Source organism: Pteropus medius, unplaced genomic scaffold, assembly GCF_902729225.1.
Source record: "Pteropus medius unplaced genomic scaffold, Ma_sr-lr_union100, whole genome shotgun sequence".
NCBI lineage: Eukaryota > Metazoa > Chordata > Mammalia > Chiroptera > Pteropodidae > Pteropus > Pteropus medius.
In genome coordinates this window covers 6,681,907-6,703,763 of record NW_024344241.1, presented here as the reverse complement: position 1 = coordinate 6,703,763, position 21,857 = coordinate 6,681,907, and positions in this window count along the sequence as shown.

Sequence of the window (21,857 nt, the reverse complement as noted above, 5' to 3'; positions counted from 1 at the left end):
ACTGAAGGATGCAGCAGAGGGTCATACACAAGTCCTGAGTTCAGTCCTAGTTTTGCCGGTAACTGACAGGCCTTGAACTAGCTGATCAAACTCTTTGGGCCTCAGTTTTCTCATTATGAATTAAAGGGAGTCTGGCCTTCTATAGTTACTCCACTTGATGTGCAAGATACTAGTAGGCCCTCAGTCCTGTCATGTTGTAATCTTCCCTGAGATCCCAGAAATCATCTGAAATACTGCTTGGGATCTCCAATAGTCCAGTCCTGGGACTGATCCTGACTTGAGTTGTGTACACTAGTATGCCTGATTTCTATTTGCCTCTATTTCTTTCTTTAAAGTAGATAGATGCAGTGAAATGTAAATTCATTAAAATGTGTTGAGGACAAAGTTTATGAGGAATCAGATCATGTGTCACTTGAACTCCTGAATCAATAATGGAAGTTCTGTATTTTGTGCTGATTTCTCCTGGCATGAGTGGCAATCTGTAAGTTTTATTATTATCTCCATTTTACAGATGGGTAAACTGAGACAGAGTTGAAGTAACTTGACCAGAGTGCCATCACTAACAAGTAAGCAGAGCTGAGGCTCAAACCAAGGCAGCCTTTTCCAGAGTTTGTGCTCAAAACCACTCAGGTTAAAGAATCCAGTTGGGGCATTGGGGTTGAGACAGCGCTGAAAAGAGGCTACTTTTAAGAAATGACTCTCAGAGACCCTAACGGGGACGTTATAGTGGGAAAAGGAGAAATCTGAGCTGGGGCTCTCTGCTCAACAAGGACCTAACATTTTGAGGGTCAAGGATTCTTTTGCAAAACGTCTGGTTGAAGTTGGAAATCCCACTGAAATTTTCATTTCCTGCTCTGTGGCAGACAATATTTCTGAAAAACGCTCCTGCTGCAGAGGCCAGATAAATCACAACAAACACACTTTTAAATGCATTGTTGAGATCCTGAGAAACTAAGGGAAATGTCCAAGTATACTCCCAAACTTTTCTTTTCCCATCCCCACCACCCAACCTTGCTCCATAATAACAGAAACCTAACTAGCTGCTGACAGCAGAATAGTAAGCAAATGTGGAAACAGGCTGCCTCAGGATCAAATGAGGATACCAATTCTCTAGCAAAAAGAATAAAGGTGAGTAGATGTTGGGTTCGAGCAGTGTAGGCAGCTGAATTGAGACCTTGCATAAAGGGGGCCATCCTTGTGAGTAGATGGGTAGAAAAATTACCTCTGCCCTTAAAGGGAGACAGGAGGTTAACTTGTCTATCTCTATCTTAGCTCTGGGTAGAAAATATTTCTCTTCTGTATCATAGGATCTTGGAATGGAATTTATCCTATTCACATCTACAGAGTACGAGGAAATCTAAAGAAGTAAAGTGGTCTCAAATGAAGACCACCCTTGGCATAAGGAGAAGTAAACATAAATTTGCTCTGGAGAAAAACATCATCTTATGGCTGTCAGGATTCCCCTTGATTACTATTAGCCTAATATAAGCGTCCAATTACCAAACACATGAGAAAACAAAACATAATAACTGAGAATAAGCAGAAATATCAAATAATATACTGAGCTTCAAACAATGTCTTTATGAGATAAATAACACAAAATAACTATGTATAAAATGTTTAAAGAAATAAAAATGGAATCAAACACAGAACAATATATAATATTCAAAAGAGACCAGATAGATTTGAAAAATAACTCAGTGAATTAAGTGAAACAATATATTAGACACAGATGATCAGAGGACCAGTGAACCAAAAGACCTGAACAAATAATGAAATGAGGATAGAAGATAGATTAAGAGGCATAGAGAATAGAGTAAAAATATTTTAATTGGATTTCTAGAATGAGAAATGAGGGAGTGCCATATTTCAAAAACTACAATAGCTAAAAATTTCTCAGAATTTATGAAAGATATTAGTACTCAGATTTAATAAGTATGACATACCTCAAGCAGGATAAATAAAAGAAAACCGATACCCATACATATCCATTTGACTCTTCAAATGGATAAAAAATTAACTACCTGCAGTTTGCAAGAGAGATATATCTAAAACAAAAATACAGGAAGTTTAAGGATAAAAGGATGGAAAAAGGTACACCGTGCAAATACTAACCCAAAGAAGACAGGATAACTATATCAATATCAAATAAAAACAAACAATAGGGCAAAAAACTTTGTTAGTAATACAGAAAGTTTCTCTGTAATGATAAAAGTTTTAATTCTATATGAAATTATATCTACCCCAAACTTGTGTGTATTTAATAAACAGCATTGGACTATTATATAAAGCAAACATTGAATTATAAAAATAAATTGACAATTCAATTATCAGAGTGGGAGATTTCAGCACACATCTAGTAAATGGTAGGTCAAATATGCAAAATTAAAAGAATAAAAAAATTGAACAAAATTGATTTAATACTTACATAAAAGTAACTGTACCTAACAATAGAACATATTTTTCTCAAACATTCATGGAAAAATCATAAAAATTATGACCTCAACAAATCCCAAAGGATATGTAACATACGGAAGACCTTCTCTGACCAAAATATAATTAAATCAGAAATGCAAAATAAAGATAACTAAAAAAACTACATTATTTGAAATTTGACAACCCTCTTTTCAATAATTCATAGATCAAAGTTGAAATTATAATAAAAACTTTAAAAAGTATTTAAAACTGAATAATAATTAAAATATTGCATTATCAAAATTTGTGGGTTGCTGCTCAAATAGTATTTGGAAGGGTATTTATATCGTTGAATGCTCACTAGCAGAGAATAAAGACTGAAAATGAATAAGCTAAATACCAAATATAAGAGATAAAAGAACACATATGCACGCACACAAATGCAAGGCATTTCACAGAAGAGGATGCAAACCTGGCCAATTCATATAAGAAAATACATCAACTTAATTTTTAAAGAGAAATGCACAATGCTATACCATTTTACAACCACAAGACTAGCAAAATTCTGAGTTTAGATAGGAGCAAGTGCTAATGAGAATGGGGGTCAACAGGAAAACATATACATTGCTAGTGGATGTATTCATGCAACTTTAGAAAATTTACTATGTAAAATTGAGTATTTATACGTTTTACTCTCCAGTAAAAAAAAAATTAACTACAGACACACATCAAAGTATATACATTTCATAATCATAAAGTTGAGTGAAAAAAAACTGATGGTTACAGAATATCATTTAGACTAAGTGTAAAATCATGCCAAATAAAACATCATTTTGGGAAGAATTATAATAAAATATTCGGAATAGTAATGCGATGGGAGGGGCACACAGATCTCTAAAGGTATATTGTTGTTCTATTTCTTAAACTAAAAGATAAATATTCAAGCATTCATTTTACTGTCTTTTAAGTCATATTTATATAACATTTACTTTTACATATGTGAAATTGTTTTTGTTATTTATTGAAGTAGAGTAAATATACAAAATATTGGTTTCAGGTATACAATATAGTAGTTAGGCATTTATATACCTTATGATGTGATCACCACAGTAAGCATAGTAATCCCCTGTCACCATGCAAAGTTTCACAATATTATTGACTACATTCACCTTCATCTTCTTTAGTCATCCCCTCTGGCAATCATTAGTTTAATAGTTTAATCTCTGTTTCTATGAGTCTGTTTTTGTTTTGTTTTATTTGTTTATTTCTTAGATTCCACATATAAATGAAATCATAAGGTATTTTTCTTTCTATGACTTTTTTCACTCAGGATAATACCCTCTAGGTCGATCCACATTGTTGCAAATGGCAAGATAATCATTTTTTTATTTTGAATAATTTCCACTTCTTCTTTATCCATTCATCTATCAGTGGACACCTAGGTTGCTTTCATATCTTGGTTATTATAAACAATGCTGTGATAAACATAAGGGTGCATACTGCTTTTCTAATTTGTATTTCTTTAGTTAAATATCCAGAAGTAGAATGTAGAGTCATATGGTAGTTCTATTTTTTTGTTTTTTTGAGGAACCTCCATACTGTTTTCTATAGTGACTGCACCAATTTACACTCCCATCAACAGAGCATAAGGGTTTCCTTTTCTCCACATCCTCACCAACACTTGGTATCTGTTCACCTTTTGATAATGGCCATTCTGACAAGTGTGAGGTGATATCTCATTGCGGTTTTGATTTTCATTTCCCTGATAATTAGTGATGTTGAGCATCTTTTCATATGTCTGTTGGCCACTTGTATATTCTCTTTGGAGAAATGCGTATTCAAGTTATCTGCCCATTTTTTGATCAGATTGTGTTTTTGTTTTTTCTATTGTTATTGAGTTATATAAATTCCTTACATATTTTAGATATTAACCCCTTATTGGATATATTATTTGCAAATATATTCTTCCATTCAGTGGATCATTTTTCCATTTTGTTGATAGAATGCTTCTTCACTGTGAAGAAGCATTTTGGTTTGATGTAGTCCCATTTGGGTTTTGGGGTGTTTTGGGGGGGTTTTTTGTTGTTTTGTTTTGCTTTTGTTTCCCTTGCTTGAGGGGCCGTATCCAAGAAAGAACTTACCAAGAGCCATGTCAAAGAGTTTACTTCCTAGATTTTCTTCTAGGAGTTTTATATTTTCAGGTCTTACATTTAAGTCTTCAATCTATTTCAAGTTTATTTTTGTATATCCTGTAAGGAGTGGTCCAGTTTTATTTTCTTCATGTATCTATCTAGCTATCTCAACACCACTTATTAAAAAGACTGCCATTTCTCTATTGTGTATTCTTGCCTCCTTTTTCATAGATTAATTGACCATATAAACAAGAGTTAATCTCTGGGTTCTCTATTCTGTTCCATTGATCTATATGTCTGTTTTTATGTTTTATAGCTTTGTAATATAGTTTGAAACCCAAGAGTATGATTCTACAACATTGTTCTTTCTCAGGATTGCTTTCACTATTAATGGTCTTCTGAGGTTCTACATATATTTATTCCTAGGTATTTTATTCTTTTCGATGCAATTGTAACTGGGGTTGTTTTCTTTATTTCGTCTTTGGATCATTCATTATTAGTGCATGGAAATGTGATGAAATTTTTTATATTTATTTTGTATACTGCTACTTTATTGAACTCATTTATTAATTATAATTTTTGGTGGAGTCTTTAGGGTTTTACTTCTTCTTTCCCAGTTTAGATGCCTTTTATTTCTTTTTTTGTCTCATTTCTGTGGTTAGGACTTCCAATAATATACTGAATAATAGAGGTAAGAGTGGGCATCCTTGCCTTGTTTCTGATCTTAGAGGAAAGGCTTACAACTTTCCACCATAGATACGATGTTACCTGTGAGTTTGTCATACATAGACTTTATTACGTTGAGGTAAATTATCTCTATACCTATTTTGTTGAGAGATTTTATCAAAAATGGATATTGAATTTTCTCAAATGTTTTTTTCTGCATCTATTGAGATGATAATATGATATGTTATCCTTGGTTTTGTTGATGTGGTTTATCACATTAATTGATTTGCTGATATTAAACCATTCTTGCTTCCCTGGGATAAATCCTACTTGATCATGGCCTCTAATATTTTATTGTATTGTTGAATTCAATTTGCTAGTATTTTTTGAGAATTTTTGCATCTATGTTCATCAGGGATATTGACCTGTAATATTTTTTGTAGTATTTTGTCTGGTTTTGGGATCAGGGTAATGTAGGCTTTGTAGAATGAGTTTGCAAGGTTCCTTTCTCTTCAATATTTGAGAATAGTTTGAGATAGATATTAATTCTTTAAATGTATGGTAGAATGACATGATACTATATATTCACCTGTGAAGTTGTATGGTCCTGGACTTCTGTTTGTTGGGAGCTTTTTGTTTTTTGTTTGTTTGTTTATTTGTTTTTTAATACTGCTTCAATTTCTTTGCTAGCAATTGAAGACTCTGTTTCTTCATGGCTCATTCTTGGAAGTTTGTATGTTTCTAGAATTTATCCATTTCTTTGAGGTTGTTCAATTTGTTGGCATATTATTGTTCATGGTATTCTTTAATGATCCTTTGTATTTCTGTGGTATAAGAAACCTTTCTTCTTTTATTTCTGATTTTATTTATTTAAGCTCTTTCTCTTTTTTCCTTGATGAGTCTGGCTAAAAGTTTTTAAAGATTTTGTTTGTCCTTTCAAAAACCCAGCTCTTAGTTTCATAGATATTTTTCTGATGTGTTTTTAGTCTCTATTTTATTTATTTCTTCTTTGATCTTTATTATTTCTTTTCTACTACTTACTTTTTTTTCTAGTTTCTTTAAATGTAAATTTAAATTGTTAATTTGGGATTTTTCTTGTTTCTTAAGGTAGGCCTGTATAGCTATGAATTTCCCTCTAAGAATCACTTTTGCTGCATCCCATAAATTTTAAAGAGTTGCATTAAAATTTTCATTTGTCTCAAGGTATTTTTAATCCTGTTTGATTTCCTCTTTAATCCATTGGTTATTTAGTAGCATGTTGGTGTTTTTTTCCAGTTTTCTTCTTGTAGTTGGTTTCTAGTTTCATGCTGTTGTGTTCAGAAAAAAAAAATGCTTCCTATGATTTCAATCTTCTTGAATTTGAGACTTGTATTATGGCCTAATATATGATCAACTTAAGTCGATCTGTTCTAATGTGACATTTAAGGCCATTATTTCCTTATTAATTTTCTGTCTGGATGATTTGTACAATGATGATAGAGGGGTATTAAAGTCCTCTACTTTAATACCCCTCTATCATCTCTCTTTCTGTGCATTAACATTTGCTTTAAATATTTAGGTGCTCCTATGTTAGGTGCATAGATATTTGCAGTTGTTATATCATCTTGGATTGGCCCCTTTATGATTATGTTATACCCTTCTTTGTCTTTTTTTACAGTCTTTATTTTAAAGTCTATTTTGTCTAATATGAGTATTACTACTCCAGTTTTCTTTTTATTTCCATTTGCATAGAATATCTTTTTCCATTCCTTTACTTTCAGTCTGTGAGTGTCATTTGATTTGAAGTGGGTATCTTGTAAATAGCATGTAGATGGTCTTGCTTTTTTAAAAAAATTAATTCAACCACCTTATGTTTTTATTGGAGTATTTAGTTCATTTACATTTAAAGTAGTTATTGATAGATATGTACTTATTGCCTTTTTTTTTTTTTAGTTGTCTGTTCCTTTCTTCTCTTGATTTCTTTGAGTTTGATGATTTTCTTTCATGTTTTGTTTAGCATATTTTCTGGGTTTTTTTTAGTAGTAGTTTTTGTTGTAGTGTTTTTTGGTTTAGTCTGTGTGTGTGTGTGTGTGTGTGTGTGTGTGTGTGTGTGTGTGTGTATTTTAAATTGGTAGGTATTTAAGTTCAAACACATTCTAAAAGCACTACATTTTCACTTTCCCCTCCACACTTTCTGTTTTTGACATCATCATATTTTATATCTTTTTGTTTTGTGTATCTCCTGATTATTTATTACAATCATAGTTAATTTTATGACTCATGTCTTTTAACCTTCATATTAGCTTTTTAAGTGGTCAATTCACTCTGTTAATTCTATATTTGCCTATAATATTTCTTTCCTTGTATTTTCTTATTTCTTTTTTTTTCTGCATAAAGAAGACTTTTTAACTTTTCTTATAAAGCAGGTTTGGAGGTGAAACTACTAAACTTTTAGTTTTTGCTTGTCTGGGAAACTCTCTTTGGGCTTTAAAGTTTCTGTTGAGAAATCAGCTGATAGCCTTGTGGGATTTTTCCTTGTATGTGACTTGTTTTCCTCTTGCTGATTTCAGGGTTCACTCTTTAACTTTAATATTTGCCATTTTAATTACAATAATTCTTGGTGTGTCTTCTTTGAATTTATTCTGTTTGGAAATCTCTGTGCTTCCTGTACCTGGATGTCTGTTTCCTTCTTCAGATTAAAAAGTTTTCAACCATTATTTCTTCAAATATACTTTCTGTTTTTTTTTCCTCTCTCTCTCTTCTCCTTCTGGGATCCATAAAATGTGAACATTAGTGTATCTGATGTTCCATAGGTCCTTTATACTATTCTCTCTCTTTTATTTTAATTCTATTTTATTTTTTCTGTTCTGATGAGTGATTTCTACAATTCTGTCTTCCAGGCCATTAATTTGTTCTTTTGTATTAACCAATCTGCTCTCACTTTATTTTAGTATGCTTTTTATTTGAGTTATTTTATTTTTCAACTCTGATTGGTGCTTTATTATATTTTCCAACTCTTTGTTGAAGTTCTCTCCGAGTTTCTCTATTCTACTCTCGAGTTTGATGAGCATCCTTATGATCATATCTTTGAATTCTTTATCAGGCAAATTACTTATCACCATTTCATTAGAGTTTTGTTGTTGTTGTTGTTTTACTTGTTCCTTCATTTGTCTCCCCATTTTGTTTGACTTTCTGTGTTCATTTCTATGAGTTAGATAAAATAGCTATCCCTCCCAATCTTGAAAAGGTGGTCTTGTGTAGAAATGGCCTCTGTGTAGTCTGTGTGTCAGGTGGATTTGGTAGGCCAGCTGGAGTCTGGGTGGGTGCATTCAGTGCTTATGGTGCTGCCTGGCCAAGAGTGAGTTTAGGGTGAGACAGCCTGGTATGCAAGAGCATGTGGTAGTTTCCTGACCATCCATGGATGTTCTGACCATCTATGCCAAACCAAATTTAGGGCAGAGCAACCTGGTGTGTGTGTACTTCCATGCCCTCTTTCTACATGGGACAGCTCTGTAAGGGTGCATGGCAAAGTCCTGCTGATTACTCTCCTGGTCCAGGCAGGGCTGGCTACTGTGTATGTGCATGAGGCACACCCTGTTTTTCTGACTTCTGCAAGTGCATGAGTCACATAATTTTTTTTAACTTACTGCTGCTAATCTGGGCTGGGGAGCCCTGTGAGCATCTGCCCTGCAGCACTATGCTGGTTCCTTCTTACCTCTGACAGGGCTTCCTGCTGCCATACCCTGTTTTTTTGCTTTTATTGAGTCCTGTGGGGGTCCTGTCCAAACTAGACAACCCCGCAGACATGATCACCTCTGTGTCCTGCCAGTTTCCTCTTACCCTGGGCAGGCAGGTTGGCCCAGTGGTGTGTGGGCTGTGGCTCCCTGCTGGTTCCACTTTTGCTCTGGAAGGGACGGCCCAGTGAGTGCACACAGCGGTGTCCTGGAATGGGAGAGCCTCGGCACCCTTATGGGCCCACTGGATCTAACTCTTGGTCGGGGGGCCCTGTGCGTTTCTGCTATGGTGCCCTCTTGTCCCCTCTGGAGTTAGTACCAGAGGTGGGGCAGGTGACTGAGGACAAACTACTACAGCCTTGGGGGTCAGACAGGGAAACTGGATAGAGCTCCCACCTGTGCTAAGTGCAGGGAGAATGCAAACAAAGGCACTCACTGGCTCCTCCAATCCTGGTGGATTCCCTCAGATTCCATAAGGGCCCCTAAGAAAACCCCCAGGGATCTAGCGCAGTTTAGGGTAGAAGGACAGAGCCCAGTTAATAAGGGCATTTAGGGATTAACTGGAAAAAAATTAAGGCTTTGTGCCCTAAACTGCTGGGGCAGATGGCTCTGAGTACATGTGAGGTAGGGCTGGCTGTCTAATATGCTCTCCCTCAAGCTCAGGCAGCAGGTGGTGCAGGGCCCTGCCAAAACCTCAGGAGCTTTCTCAGAACTCCTCCAAGGAGAATGGCCCCTTTCTCCGCTGAAGCCACCTCAGGATAGAAAAGTTAAGGTTGGCAGGTAATCCAGAGCTATCAAGAGATCTTCTTTTTGCAAAATTCAGGTTTGAGCCATAAATAAATTTTCTTCAGAAAAAAAAAAAAAGACAATTTCCAAGACATAGCTGGTAAGAAATATGGTTTTGAGAGATTAGAGTTAAAAACCTCAACAATAACACTGCTTGGTTCTCAAATTCCTATCTTGGTAGAATTACCTGAAACAGATTATTTTAACTTTATGTACATACTTTTTCTTTGTGGCCTGAACAGATCATTCAAAATCAAGAATTTATCAATTTAATTGTAGTTTCTCTGGCTCACATTTGAGCATTTGACATTTATTGCAACCCTCTAGCACATAGGGCATTTGCTGGTTTACCTTCCAGAAGGATGAACAATTTTACAGGGACATCTGAAATGATAAAACTTCATACCAGGGATGAGTGGGGTGCAGGATGTAAGCACAGCCTGTGAGCCATCACTGGTTCTAGATTTTTCTCTGTTACTTTGTATCACCATCCAAAGTGTAATAGGTCGCAGGCTTGTGGGATTTTAGGCCAGTTCTTTCCACTGTGGTTAAGTGTGGGCTTGGAGAAGAAGGAAAGATAACTCCATTGTTATAAACAGATTGATATTTATCTGGGTGTGGCCATGTCTAAAGGCAAAAGTCAGAGCCCCTGTCATTCAGCTTACAATGTGAACTATTTTAATTTTCACAAGAACAGGGTTAAAACCTCTTACCTAGGATAACCAAATTATATGAGACTTTTAATAAAGTTTGCTAGTTTCATCCTGAAAAGACATAACTTATTCCATCATATTTTCCAATGTATGTATTGTATAATAATGAAAGTGAGCCTTGCAAATTACCACTTAAAACAGTCAAAGTGATCACTATTTTAAAAGAATATGCACTAAAAACTTATTTCTCAGCTTTTAGGGTGGTGATGCACTTAAATATTTGCTAATGGTTTTCTTCCTTAAATTATGACCAAGAGGAATTTTTTTTTCTTAGAGAGGTTTTTTCTTTTTCTGATTTAGCTAAGAATGTGCTCATAATCTATTTACACCAAAAACACAGGTATTTCAATAGATTCTTGAAGAAAGTGGCTGTGGATGAACTGAGCAAGCAGGGCTGCACTGCCACCATTTCTAATCTATATGCCATGGACTTTGAGACGAAGAGTCACAAGGAAAGATGTGTTACTGGATCAATGCTTTAATCCCACCTTTAAAGATTTCCTTTCTTTCTTCATAAGAAATTGTTCACCTATGACCACATATTAAATGGCAAAGTAAGGACAAGGAATGGAGGTTTAGAGAAAGAAACCAATGGTATCCCCTTAACATTTAATTTTTTTAAATAATTTATTTTTCAGTTTTAGTTGGTATACAATATTATATATTAGTTTCATGTATACAACATAATGATTAAACATTTATATAATTTACACAGTGGTCACCCTAATAAGCCTAGTACCCTTCTGACACAATAATTATTACAGTATTATTGACTATATACCTTAAGTTGTACTTTATATCCCCATACTGTTTTTATGACTCGCAATTTGCACATCTTAATCCCTTCCCCTTTTTTACCTATCCCCCCAATTCCCCTCCCATCTGGCGAATATCAAAATTTTTTCTTTATGAGTTTGTTTCTGTTTTTGTTTATTTCATTTTGGTTTTTTTTAGAGTACACATATAAGTGAAATCATATAGTATTTGTCTTTCTCGATAGGATTTATTTCACTTATCATAATATTCTCTAGATCCATGCATGTTGTCATAAGTGCCAAGATTTCATTCTTTTTTTATGGCTAAGTAACATCCATTGTACATATGTACCACCTCTTTTTTATTCATTCATCTACCAATAGACATTTGTGTTGCTTTTATATCTCAGCTATTGTAAATAATGAGGCAATGAATGTAAGAATGCACATGTCTCTTCTAATTAGTGTTTTGGGTTTCTTCGGATAAATTCCTAGATGTGGAATTGCTGAGTCCTTCTTTGTCTCTTGTTATAGAGTTTGTTTCAAAGTGTATTTTGTCGGGCATACATATTGTTACTTAGCTTTTTAAAATTTCCATTTGCATGAAATACCTTTTTCCATCTCTTCACTTTCAGTCTGTGTGCATTTTTCAGTCTGAAGGGGAGATCTCTTATAGGAAGCATATGTATGGGTCTTTTTTCCCCCCATTCAGCCGCTTGCTATACCCATTCAATTCACACATTGGATTTTGATAATGATTGTGAATAATTCTGGCTGAAATCTCTATTTTCCATGGTTGACAGGACAAATATATCTAGCTGAGCAGGTAGCTCCTTCTTCCCACATCGCTACACATATTTTAGGTCCTTTTTACCCATCTGTTCTCCCTAATATACTGTGCACATCATGAAAATATGAACCAGGACTGGAAACCACATGGTGCCCAGCACATACTAGATCTCTAATAAACACATATGGAATTCAAAAGACAGGATTATTCTAGTCCTGTCAGGTGGAGATGATCTCTGACTTACTTGGGCCATCCATTGGGTTTGGAGGAAAAACTATCTAGGTGTGGCCTATCTCTACCCAGGAACTCTCTGCCATCACAGATTCTGCAGTTATAAATTGGATGCATGTGGGACTATAATAAGACGTCTGTAGCCAGAGATATACACGAAGAGGAAGGGAGGATTCAGGAAGCTAATCTGGTGATATTCCATGTTGTTTTTCCTCTTATTTTATTTAATATTTCTTAATATAAGATAATCCAGGTATCTTCAAATTACAGTATAGTCTAAGTACCACACATATACTTAGTAAAGTGTATCAAAAAGTTGTACTCATAAATCTGATTGCTTACTCCAAACCACCAGGATCACGATATCTAAATTCCAAGTCTACGGGCTAAGTATGGCTAGAAGGCGCTTTGTCCCCTGTGGTGACTCAAGGATATCCTCCTCGTGCCAACCCTGATTCTTCTATGGCCCTGCTGCAGACTCACTTGGACCTGGCATTGCCAAGATGAGATTATCAAGATCATTTAGGTTTACAACAAGCCATTTACCTGACAAGTCTGAAAATTTTAAGAAACATCTTCCTTGTCTTTGCTTACCCTGATAATTGTTAGATGGTCTTGTTTTTGTTTTTTAACATGATTCACAAATTGATAAGTGGTCTGAGTGAATCAACCCCTTCCCAACGAATTGATTCTTTTTTTTAATGTGAAAACATTCTTTTAATTAAGTAGAAAAGGATTTCCTTTCATAATCTCATTTTATTTCTGAGAATTATGACTTCCTAATAAGCTAAGAAGTAATTTAGGTGAGTTTGAGCCCTACCCTATATGGTTCCAAAGTCATTACTAATAGATAAGGATTTATGAAAGAGGTGGCATTAAGTCATAATTCTTTTTAAAAGAATAATTACACCCACTAACAAGATCCTCCTAATGTGACCCCTGTATCCTCTGACTTCAGGTCTGCATTCTGAGCTGTGCTGGCCTTCTTTCGCCTCAGCAAGCCAGGCTTGTTACCTCCAAGATCTCTGCTGTCTCCTGGGAGGATTCTTTCCCAGACTTGTAAGTGATAGCCAGCTCAGTTTCCTTAACCATAGCACTGATTAAGTCCCCTCTCTCAGATGGGCATTCCTTGGTCACTGTGTCTAAAATATAGTTCTCTACCTACTCTCATGTCGCCACTGCAACCGGATATCCTGTCTATTTTTCTCCTGGATTGTATTAACTTGATCATCTTGACGATTAGTTTGTTTCCATCTTCCTCATTGATTCCCCACTCTAAAAGTTAGGTCCCGCCACGTCCAGTAAGTGGTAAATCCTGCCACATCCAGCGCAGCTCTGAAAAATATACCTGAGTGGAAACGGTGGGAGATTAAGAAAAGAAAGAAGACAGAAAGTTGGGATCAGGAGGTCCACTGGTGATATTCATAATGCTTTATGTAATATGGTCATTTTAACTATCCACTCTCCACTGATGGAGCAGTGGCGGAGTTTTATTTTTGCAAGCTGCTTTTATGAAGGAGCATACAACTGCTGGCTAAGATAAGATTATCCTCACCCAACCCACACCCTGCTATGATCTTTTGCAGTTCAGTCTGCACACTATGAGCTACTCCCTGCCTCAGAGAAACACCACATTGTTCCCAAATCAGTTCATACTTCCCCATTCTTAGGAGGGTTCGTTGAGGCAAGATAACCCTTGGTTGACCTCACAGATTGCAAGGACTTTGTCAGTTTACAATCCTTTCTCCACAAGGTCCCATTAAAATAGGAACCCTGTCTGTTCTGTTGTAGCTCTGGCATCCAGAATTGCAACTGGCCTTAGAAGAAGTTCATGAGTATTAATCGAATGAATACATCCAAGTTATATTTGATAAAAATAGATCTGAGAGCCACTGGAAAACTATAATTTCCTTGATTTAATTATAGGCTAGATACTTAAACAGAAAAATGTTGAACTTTTACTTCCCTTGCCCTTGAGGTCAAATTCATAAAATCCTCTTTAAGTCTAAGGTTCATGAGTTTAGTTCCTATCTTTTCTTCTATGCATTTTATTGTTTCAGGTCTTATATTCAGGTCTTTAATCCATTTTGAGTTAATATTAGTGTGTGGTGATAGACAACAGTCTAGTTTCATTCTTTTGCAGGTGATTTTCCAGTTTTCCCAGCACCATTTATTGAAGAGGCTTTCCTTTCATCACTGTATGTTTTTGGCATTTTTGTCAAAAATTATTTGCCCATATAAATATGGGTTTACTTCGGACTCTTGATTCTGTTCCACTGGCCTGTGTGTCTGTTTTTCTGCCAATACCATGCCATTTTGATTACTGTCGCTTTGTAGTATAATTTGAAGTCAGGCAGAGTGATGCCTCCAGCCTCATTCTTTTTTCTCAGGATGGCTTTGGAAATTTAGGATCTTTTGTGCTTCCATACGAATCTGATGATTTTTAGTTCTAATTCTTTAAAAAATGCCGATGGGAGTTTGATGGGGATTGCATTAAATCTGTATAATGCTTTATGTAATATGGTCATTTTAACTATGTTGATTCTTCCAATTCAAGAACACAGAATGTCTTTCCATTTCTTTGTAACTTATTCAATTTCTTTTAAGAGGGTCTTACAGTTTACATTACATAGGTCCTTCATATGTTTCGTTAGATTTATTTTTAGTATTTTATTCTTTTTGTTGCAATTGCAAAAGGAATTATTTTTTCCACTTCTTTTTCTGACAATTCATTTTTTTATTAAGTTTATTGCAGTAACATTAGTTAATACAATCACATAATTTTCAGCTGTACATTATCATTGACATCTATATATTCTATTGTGTGTTCACCACTCAAAGTCCAGTTTCCTTCAGCTACCATATATTTGATTCCCTTTACCAACTTCGCCCTCCCGCTATTCCTCTATATTTGAACCCCTGTACCTCCTCCTTCCTCCCCCACCCCACTAGTAACCACTACTCTATAATCCTCTGGTAACCACTAGTCTATACTCCATGTCCATGAGTCTCTGTTTGTCTGTCCTGCTCATTTGTCGCTTTTAGGTTTATATCCCACATATAAGTGATATCATGTGATTTTCAACTTTTTCTGTCTGGCTTATTTTGCTTAGCATGATTATCTCACGTTTCATCCATGTTGTTGCAAATGGCAGTATTTCATCTCTTCTTATTGGCAGAGTAATATTCAATTGTATATATGTACCACAGCTTCTTTAGCCAATCATCTATCATAGGTCACTTTGGTTGCTTCCATGTCCTGGCCACTGTGAATTATGCTGCTATGAACATCGGTGTGCAAATATCTTTATAGATATGAGTTTTCAAGTCTTTGGGGTAAATACCCAGTAGAGGGATTGCTGGATCACATGGTAGATCAATTATTAGTTTTTTGAGGAACCTCCATACTGTTTTCCATAGTGGCTGTACCAATTTGCAGTCTCACCACAGTGTATGAGGGTTCCTATTTCTCCACATCCTCTCCAACATTTGTTATTGCTTGTCCTGTTGATTATAGCCATTCTAACAGGTGTGAGATGATCTCATTGTGGTTTCGATTTGCATTTCCCTAATAGCTAGTGATGTTGAGCATCTTTTCATATATTTGTTGGCCATTTGTATGTCTTCCAGGGAGAAGTGTCTGTTCAGGTCTCTGCTCATTTTTTGATTGGATCATTTGTTTTTTTTGTTGCTATTGAGTCATATGAGTTCTTCGTATATTTTGGATATTAGGCTCTTATCGGAGGTGTTGCTTGCAAATATATTTTCACATTTGGATTGTTGTCTCTTTACCTTGATGATGGTTTCTTTTGCTGAGCAGAAGCTTTTTAGTTTGATGTAGTCCTATTTATCTGTCTGTCTATCTATCTATCTATCTATCTATCTATCTATCTATCTATCATCTATCTATCTTTTCTTCTATGCATTTTATTATTTGAGGTCTTATATTCAGGTCTTTAATCCATTTTGAGTTAATTCTGGTATGTGGTGATGGACAACAGTCTAGTTTTATTCTTTTGCGGGTGGCTTTCCAGTTTTCCCAGTACCATTTATTGAAGAGACTTTCTTTTCTCTGACAATTCATTGTTGAAGTATAGGAATGCTATGGATTTTTGAATGTTGATTTTGTATCCAATAACTTTACTATATTTGCTTATTGTTTCTAGCAGTGTTCTTGTGGAGTCTTTAGGGTTTTCGTTCTCTCTTTTTTATTTCCTGGCTTTATTGAAATGTAATAGAAAATTAGCTGCTCATATTTACATTGAACAATTTTTTTGTCTTTTATTTTTTATTTTCATTTATTTATTTTTTAACATTTTATTTTTTCATTTTTCCCTCTCCCCCCTTCCCTCTCCCGTCCGGTAACCACTAGTCTATTGTCCATGGCCATGAGTCTCTGTTCATTTGTCTTGCTCATTTTTTGCTTTTAGGTTTATATCCCACATTTAAGTGATATCATGTGATTTTCAACCTTCTCTGTCCGGCTTATATCGCTTAGTATGACTATTTTAAGGTCCATCCATGTTGTTGCAAATGACAGTATTTCATCTCTTCTTATGGTTGAGTAAAATTCCATTACATATATACCACAGCTTCTTTATTTAATCGTATGTTGTAGGACACTTCGGTGGCTTCCATGTCCTACCCACTGTGAATAATGCTGCTATGAACATCAGTGTGCAAACATCTTTTCGGAAATGGTGTTTCAAGTTTTTGGGGTAAACACCCAGTAGCGGGATTGCTGGATCATATGGTAGATCAATTCTTAGTTTTTGAGGAACCTCCATACTGTTTTCCACAGTGGCTGTACCAATTGGCAGTCCCACCAGCAGTGTATGAGGGTTCCTGTTTCTCCACATCCTCTCCAACATTTGTTATTACTTGTCCGTTGATTATAGCTATTCTAATAGGTATGAGATGGTATCTCATTGTGGTTTTGATTTGCGTTTCCCAAATACCTAGCGATGTTGAGCATTCTTTCAAATATTTGTTGGCCATTTGTATGTCCTCTAGGGAGCAGTGTCTGTTCAGGTCCTCTGCCGATTTTTTGATTGGATCATTTGTTTTTTTGTTGCTGTTATTGAGTTGTATGAGTTCTAGTATTTTGGATATTAGACCTTATCGGAGGTTTGCTTGCAAATATATTTTCCTGTTTGGATGGTTGTCTCTTTACCTTGTTGATAGTTTCTTTTGCTGAGTAGAAGCTTATTAGTTTGATGCAGTCCCACTCATTTTTTTTTTGCATTTATTCCCTTGCCTTTGAGGTCAAATTCATAAAATCCTCTTTAAGTCCAAGGTCCTTGAGTTTAGTTTCTATCTTTTCTTCTATGCATTTTATTGTTTCAGGTCTTATATTCAGGTCTTTAATCCATTTTGAGTTAATTTTAGTGTGTGGTGATAGACAACAGTCTAATTTCATTCTTCTGCAGGTGGCTTTCCGGTTTTCCCAGCACTATTTGTTGAAGAGGCTTTCCTTTCACCACTGTATGATTTTGGCTTTTTTGTCAAAAATTATTTGCCCATACAAATATGTTTATTTCTGAACTCTCATTTCTGTTCCACTGGTCTATGTGTCTATTTTTCTGCCAATACCATGCCATTTTGATTCCTGTCGCTTTGTAGTATAATTTGAAGTTGGGCAGAGTGATGACTCCAGCCTCGTTCTTTTTGTTCAGGAAGGCTTTAGCAATTTGGGGTCTTTTGTACTTCCACACAAATCTGATGATTTTTTCTTCTATTTCTTTAAAAAATGCTGATGGGATTTTGAAGGGGATTGCATTAAATCTGTATGATGTTTTATGTAATATGGTTATTTTAACATGTTGATTCTTCTAATCCGAGAACACAGAATATCTTCCATTTCTTTGTATCTTCTTCAATTTCTCTTAATAGAGTCTTACAGTTTTCGTTATATAGATCCATCACATGTTTTGTCAGATTTATTCCTAGATATTTTGTTGTTTTCGTTGCTGTTGCAAAAGGAATTATTTTTTCCCCTTCTTTTTCTGACACTTCGTTATTGGAGTATAAGAATGCTATGGATTTTTGAACATTGATTTTGTATTCTGAAACTTTATTGTATTTGCTTATTGTTTCTAGTAGTGTTCTTGTGGAGTCTTTAGGGTTTTCTGTATAGAGAATCATGTCATCCACAAATAGTGACAGTTTGACTTCTTTGTTTCCTATTTGGATGTCTTTTATATCTTTCTCTTGCCTGACTGCACTTGCTTGGACCTCCAATATTATATTGAATAGCAGTGGTGTTAGTGGACAGTCTTGTCTTGTTCCTGATTTTAGAGGGAAGGTTTTATTTTTTCACCACTAAGTATAATGTTGGCTGAGGTTTTGTTATATGTGGCCTTATTATGTTAAGGTACCTTCCTTCTATACTGATTTTGTTAAGGGTTTTGATCATAAATGGATGTCATATCTTGTTGAAGGCTTTTCTGCATATATTGATATGATCATATGATTCTTATTTTTTAATTTCTTTGTGTGGTGTATTACATTAATCAATTTGCATTTGTGAAACCATCTCTGTGCCCCTGGGATGAAGCCCATTTGATTGTGGTGTATGATCTTTTTAATATGTTCCTGTATTTGGTTCGCTAGTATCATATTTAGGATTTTTGCATCTGTGTTCATGAGAGATATTGGTCTGTAATTTTCTTTTTTCCGTAATTTTGGCCTCATAAAATGAGTTGGGAAATAATGCCTCCTCTTCAGTTTCATGGAAGACTTCGAGGAGAATAGGTATTATTAAATCTTCTTTGAATATTTGGTGAAGCCATCTGGTCCTGGACTTTTACTTCTTGGTAAGTTTTTGATGATTGCTTCAACTTCCATACTGCTGATCAGTCTATTTAGATTTTCCACTTCTTCTTGATTCAGTCTAGGAAAGTTGTATCTTTCTAAGTACTTGCCCATTCCTTCTAGGTTTTATATACTTTTTCTTGGTGTTATATACTTTTTCACAGTATTCTTGTATGATCTTTTGTATTTCTGTGATGTCTGTTGTAATTTCTCCTCTTTTATCCCTGATTTTGTTTATTTGTGTCCTTTCTCTTTTTCTTTAGTGAGTCTAGCCAGGGGGTTGTCAATTTTATTAACTTTCTCAAAGAACCAGCTCTTTGCTGAATTTATTTTTTCCATCTTTTTTGTTGTTTTGTTTGTTGGTTTATTTGTTTTCAATTTCATTTATTTCTGTTCTAATTTTGATTATATTTTTCCTTCTGCTGACTTTAGGCTTCATTTGTTCTTCTTTTTCTTGTTTTCTAAGATGAAGTGTTAGGTTGTTTATTTGAGCTTGTTCTGTTGTTGAGGTAGGTTTATAACAATATGAATTTTCCTTTTATGAGTGCTTTTGCCATGTCCCAAAAGTTTTGATATGTTGTACTATCATTATCATTGGTTTCTATGTATCTCTTGATCTCTTTTTATTTCTTCTCTGACCCAGTCATTCTTCAGTAGCATGTTGTTTAGTCTTCATGTGGTTGTTCTTCCCTCTTTCTTTTTACAGTTAATCTCCAGCTTCAAAGCACTATGATCAGAGAATATGGTTGCTATGATTTCAACCCTCTTACATTTGTTGAGGGTATCTCTGTGTCCCAGTGTGTGGCCAATCCTTGAGAACGTTCCATGTGCACTAGAGCAGAATATATAAGTAGCTGTTTTGGAATGAAAGGCTCTGTAAATGTCATATATGTTCAGTTGGTCTAATATGTCATTTAAGGATGCTATTTTCGTATAGATTTTCTGTTTGGATGATCTGCCCATATCCAAAAGTGGGGTATTTAGGTCTCCTAATACAATAGTGTTTTGGTCTGTTTTCCCTTTAGTTCTGTTATAAATTGCTTTACATATTTCAGGGCTCTGTGACTGGGAGCATAGATATTTATAAGTGTTATGTCTTCTTGGTGCATGATTCCTTTTATCATCATCATGAAGTGTCCGTCAGTATCTTTCTTTACCTTTTTTATTTTGAAGTCTAGTTTGTCCTATACTAGTACTGCTACTTCTGCTTTTCTCTGAATGCCATTTGCTTGAAATACCATATTGCACCATTTCACTTTGAGTCTATATTTGTCTTTGGAACTGAGATGTGTCTCCTGGAGGCAGCATATGATTGAGTTTTGTTTTTTGATCCATTCTGCAAGTCTGTATCTTTTTATTGGTGAGTTCAGTCCATTTACATTTAGGGTGATTATTGAAATATGAGGTTTTCCTATAACCATTTTATCTTTTGCTTTCTGGTAGCTTGGTGTTTCCATTGCTTCCTTGTCCTTATGTGTCTGGTTTTTGTTTGTTTGTTTGGTTGGTTGGTTGGTTGGTTGGTTGGTTTTTGGGTTTCCCTCTGGTCCTTCCTATTTTATGTTATATACTTCAGTTCTGAATCTTTGGCATGTGGTTACCACTATGAATATGTAAAGGATAGTTATATATATATAGTAGTCTCTTTTCTTTTGCATATGCCTTATCTCCAATCCCCTTTGCAAATTTGGATCTTTGAATCCTCCCCTTTTCTGTCATTGTTGTCTCAATTTGTCCCTATGTATGCTGAATGTTCATTACTATCTTGCTATAGTAAAGCTGTTCTTATTGTTTAAGCTTGTAATGTCCTGTTCTTAGTAAGGGTTGCACTCCTCTGCTTTTATCAGCCTGCTAGTCACCTTACTTCTAATTATGTATTTTTCTGTCATTTTCTTTTAGCTGAGCTGACCCCTTTCAATATTTCCTGTAGTGCCAGCTTCATAGTGGAGAATTCCCTCAATTTTTGTATGTCTGGAAAGGTCTTTATTTCTCCTCCATATCTAAAGGAGAGCTTAGCTGGATACATTATTCTTGCTAATAGTTTCTCTCATTTAATAGTTTGAATATTTCACTCCACTCCTTTCTGGCTTGTAAAGTTTGTGCTGAGAAGCCCGACAATAATCTAATGGGTTTTCCTTTATAAGTTACAGTCTTCTTTTCACTGGCTGCCCTGAGAATTGATTTTAAATTATCATTGATTTTTGATATCTTTAATATAATGTATCTTGGTGAAGGCCTTTTGGGGTTGAGATCATTGGGTATTCTATTGACTTCTTGAATTCCAAGCTCCAGCTCATTCCTTAGATTTAGGAAATCCTGGTCATCTATTTGTCTATTTGTCTGAAAATGCTTTCTAATCTCTGCCCTTTTTCCTCCCCTTCCTCTTCATATGATATCAGCTAGTTTTTGTATTTCTCTTTCTTTATTTTTCATTCTTCGGTTTCTCTCTTCTTCCTTCTCATTTATTTCTAGGTTTCTGTTTTCGATATCACTGATCCTTTCCTCCATTTGGTTGATTCTATTTTCCAAAGTTGTTATTTCATTGTTCAACTCTTGCAGTTTGTTCTTTATCTGCAGAAGGTCTATTCATTTCTTTCTGAGAGTTTCAGTTTCTTTGTTAAAGACCTCATTCTGCTCATCTAGTTGTTTTTTCAATTCCTGGAATTGTCAATATGATTTGTGTCAGATCTTATTGAGTTTTTTCAGAAGTACCATCCTGAATTCTCTGTCATTTAAGTCGCATATTTCTAAGTCTGTAAATTTATTTTCTGGAGATTTTTCTCTTTCTTTCTGAGCTGCCTCCTCACCTTGGTTGTTCATGGTGTTTAATGGACTATTTCTCTGCC